The sequence below is a fragment of the Gavialis gangeticus genome, unplaced genomic scaffold, assembly GCF_001723915.1.
Source record: "Gavialis gangeticus isolate Ggan-Ray unplaced genomic scaffold, GavGan_comp1, whole genome shotgun sequence".
NCBI classification, from domain to species: Eukaryota; Metazoa; Chordata; order Crocodylia; family Gavialidae; genus Gavialis; species Gavialis gangeticus.
In genome coordinates this window covers 147,542,681-147,547,437 of record NW_017729032.1, presented here as the reverse complement: position 1 = coordinate 147,547,437, position 4,757 = coordinate 147,542,681, and positions in this window count along the sequence as shown.

Here is a 4,757-nt window from a genome sequence, read left to right as displayed (position 1 = left end):
GTGAAATGCTGAAGAGGTGTTCTGACCCTTAATCTCTTCACCACATCTTCACCATCTATCCGTCTGATACCCAAATATTTGACTGGGAATAAGAACTTTGGTAACATCTATATTGGATGACAGCACTCTAATTCTGTAATAGTTTTAACAGTTCATTAATGGAAGCTATATGGTTTACTCAGCAGTACTGACCTTCCTAAAAATGCCCTGACTCTTCATAAACTATGTCTCTAAATATTAGCTCTCTCGCCTTCTCTTTTTTTCTCCCTGTTCCATTCTACCATAAATCTTGAAACCATATTATTCAGAACCTTAATTTCATGGAGTCCCTCATTTACCACTACTTTTGAATAGCATTCCTATCTTTACTATCTGTGATTACTGGTTTGGGTGAAAGACCACAAATCTTGGTAGGTAGGAACACAATTCGTAATCAGTAATTTCTCCTCCTTTTTTTCCTAATCTGGTCTTGTCTTTTATTTTATATGGAAAAGGAGCAAGGGAGTGATATTTATGGTGATTTTGTTTTCCTTTTAAATGGCAGTATTAAAAAGAGAAAGCTATAACATCAAAGAAAGTGCCTATAGAAATGAATCTAGATATCTGTACAATGTGCGCATCCAGACGAGTATGCACATGCAGTTTGTGGTGCCTCAAAGCTATCTGAGCTACTGCAAGCCACCCGCGGTGCACGTGCAACCATTCACTGTGCTTCAAATTTTCAGTCCAGTGCCAAAATTGATACTGGGAACTCCTGGTATAAAAACAAAAGACTGCAGCAAAAAAAAAGTGGCACAGTGCACACTCCGGGAACATGCACCAGCAGGCACGAAAACTCAGTCCTCCAGAGAGACACTCTGGCTGCCAGCCAGCTAGTTGTCCCCTGGCTCCCCCAGCACACCAGGAGCTGGGAAAAGCAGGAAAACAGCCATTTCCCTGAATAAGGGCATTTTACCCTGCATCAAACCCTATGTGCAGGGGTGTGTGCAGCGGCAAAGAACAGTCATTTGTGCCACTGCTATTTTTGCTGCAGCAAACGCATGCCCCTGCATATGGGGACGCACCCAGTATGGTGATTAAATAGAATTGAAGGCCCATCTCTGTGATTTGCCTTTACATATGGATTGGAATAATGAAATAACATGTAACCTGGGTTTCACAAAACCTCTGAAACTCTAGCTGCTTTCCTGTAAAGTATATGTGGTTTGGCAAATGGTAAAAAAATGTAGTTTCTACTTTCCATAAAGCCAGACAAAATCCATTTAGGTTTCTTGAGGCTTTGCACTATAATTAACCTTTCTGAGGGTCCTTGTTTACTTGTCTGAGTACTATTCCTATGAAGACCTTCCCAGTTTTTCAGGACCACCCTCTGACTAATGAAGTGCAATCTGAGTTGGAATTCAGAAAGTGGAATACCTAGGGAGTGCTCCTTTTGTGATCTTTCTGGGGACATGATACCTCTTACAAACCTTTGGCTTATTTGCCTTTGTTTCTTATGTAAATAGCTTAATGGAAGCTTTGTGCCTTGGATATGATCATGCTGCTGGTGCTACAAAAAATACCATTGTTAATGTCATATGTTTTCAGGGAAAAAAAGGAACCCTGCATATTTTTAATTCCAGTCATAAAACCTTACGGCACACACCTGTTTTCCGGAAGAGACAGCTTGTTGGTCATCCACACAAGAAGAGGGAGGGAATCCAGGAGGTCCTGAGCCATGGAAGACAGAATTCTCTTATCTTTTGGCAAGCTCCCCTGTCCCCATCCCACACAGTGGCTTAAGCTATTTTCTGTTACCATCACCATAGCCTCCAGGGAGTGATGAAGAGAGGGAGGAACAAGGCCATGGCTACATCCCCTCCCATCTCTTTGGGAGGTTGCAGTCTTGAGATCTGAGACACAGAGGATTTCTATAGCCCTTATGCAGGGTTGAGAAGTCTTCTTGCAACCTTTTTTGGCTACCCACAACATGCACCAATTAAAGGATCACATCTTTTGGGAGCATGAGGCTGAAAAGCTTTGATGGTGCCACACTGAAATTGACCCCTGAGGAAGCCAGGGACCAAAAAGATCCCTCAGGATATCGGAAAGATCCACCGCTCCAATCAGGAATCTGGAAGGGAAGGAAGACTCAGGAAGTTGTGGAGTGGTGCCTATGGCACGGAGAACTCTTAATGAACTCTCAGCTGTCATGCTCTCTCTTTCTTTCTCTCTCTCAATCTAGGCATACAAATCATTGTACGGTTATTTTTTAGATAGTATTTAGGCCATAGAGGATTCATGGAAATCAATATGTAAAGAACAGTTTAAGCCATATTGGAGTATAAATCTCTCCAAAGATGTTTTAAAATATTTTAAAATGTTTGAATACTTCATAGGCTTGAAGCATCTACTGAGCCTGGGCCTCTTGTATTTTACCCCCAGAAGGAAAGGCAATCGGTATAAGAGTAGTAAGGATAGAACAATGCAGCTTTTTCTTCTCCCAAGGAGTTTTCCTGTTGCAGTTCCCCAACGCCTACAAATTGGCTGTTGACAGACATGGGGAAAAAAAGAATGTGCTTTACTGGAAGAAGCAGCACATTAGTTCAGCCCAGCTCCATAGCATCTGTATAGATTGCATGCTTCAACAGTGCTTTTTGGCACTATTATCTAATAGCTGATTCAATCGACTATTAGATAAAAGCACTAAAAAAGCCCCACTGGAGTGCAAGATCTATACAGAAGTTGTGCAAGCAGGGTCAAACTAATGTGATGCCTCTTCTGGGCATGTGCTGGGCTCAGTGCGGGGGCACACTGAGTTTAAGATTAAGTGTTGTTTGCGGGGAGGAGGGAGTTATGTCTGTAAGCAGCCAATAATTGTTTCTAATAAATTCCTACCCAATTCCATCCCTGGAGCAATCCCTGGTGTCAGAGCTTTCTGTGGCAACTGACATTTCTTGGGTTAATATTAGGGCTATATGAAATATATACAATTTGGAGCTGTTCAGAAGCTGTACTTAGCCTTCTGAGGTATTTTCTCCACTCCCCGTTCCTCAGCTTTATGTATTAGAGCTTATTTTTTAACTAAAGCTGCGATCCTAAGCATCTTCACAGCCTCAACTAAGCTGTATGATTCGTGTTTCAAAGCCTAATATTTTACCCTCAAAAGCAGGATGAAATACTGTCATTTGAGTTTTTTAATGACTCTGGAGCAGTCCAGGCTTTTTCAAGCCTTTCCTCATGGGCTCCAAATTAGAATAAAACTAATTTCCACAGCACATGTAAGCCAATAAAAAGAGTATAGCAAGAGGAGGAGAGAGAGCTGGAAAGAGAATATCATGGTACTGGGATTTGTACTGAGTTTGCAGTATATGATGATAAATTATGTACAAATATTATTACTATTATTATTCCATGCCAGCGCTCTTTGCTGGTATGTCAAACTACAGTTTGCCAGAACACAAACCTCTCCTGCTGTTACTCTCCTCTGCAGAGGCTACATAAAGTGGCTTATTCTGTGTGGTGTTCTGCACAGGGGATTTCTTCCCTGGCTAGCAGACAAGTGTGTGACAGCTAACTTTTGCTCTTAGTTCACTGAGTCATCTAGCTTCTCTGTTGTCATGCCATATACAATGTCACACTCAAGTACTCATATAGAGCTCTGTTTCAGAGAAGACAAATGGACATATTTGCTAGGGGCCTAGTCCAAAGCCCATGGAGGCTGACTTCCTACTAACTTTAAGCTTTGGATGAATAACCCCATAACTTCCTAAGTCTGCCTTCATTCCAGATTCCTGATTGGTGGATCTGTCAAATGTCCTGAGAAAGGGCCTTGTTACACATTAAACTTTGAGCTGCTCAAATGTTGATCAATGTTAAGGCTAGCTCCGGTTCAGAGCAGTCATACCTTAAGGCTAAACACCTTCTCTGACTGTCCCCCACCAACACAGCTGGGACTTGCCACAAGGAGGTTTGGACAGCACAACAGGCTTCTATCCCTGCTGTAAGTAGAGGTGTGTGAGAGATAGTTTCTCAGGAACAATAAGACCTCCTCTGCTGCCCCCCCCCCCTTCTGCTTCCTCCAGGTCCCCCACTTCACCACTTCCATCACGTAAGTGCCTGGGGTTGCACTCCCATGCCTAGTTGCCTGGGGTTGCACTCCTGGGGGGGAGGTCATACCCCCAGGGGCAGGAAGGGGGTTGGTTTGGTGTTAGAACCACCCCCTGGGACATTTGTCCACACAGAACAGGAGAGTGGGAGAGGAGATACTGCATCCTGGGACACTGGAGGACTACAATGGGCAGTTCATCTGTGGGCAGTATGCACACATTAATGGAATGTGAGCTAGGTAACATGTATCAAAGATAAACCCACCCTGGAGTGGCATAACTTTAAGCCACCTGAATTTTGCTTAAAACTAGTTTCAGGTCTTATGAGCTACAGGAGCTGCCTCAAATTAGTGTGTAAGGGTTACACTGTGAGCCGCACAAATGTTGGTCAGTGTTAGTGCTAGCTCAAGTTTGGAGCAGTCAGACTTTAGGCCTGCAAGGCTTGGAGGACTGAAAGGTATCTCCCAATCCCCTCAGGGTTGCCCTGGTTCCCTCCCATGCCTGGGGCTCCTCCCCTACCCCGCGCACCCCTGGCCACATGTGGGCTGCCTATGCTGTCTGTCCCAAGGGTGCATTCAGAAAAGGGTTAACCTGGCCTGATCAGCTTCTGTTGCTGGGCTGCTGCTCTTCTCTGGACTGAGCCCTTCCAGAGAGCAGCAGCCACCAAGC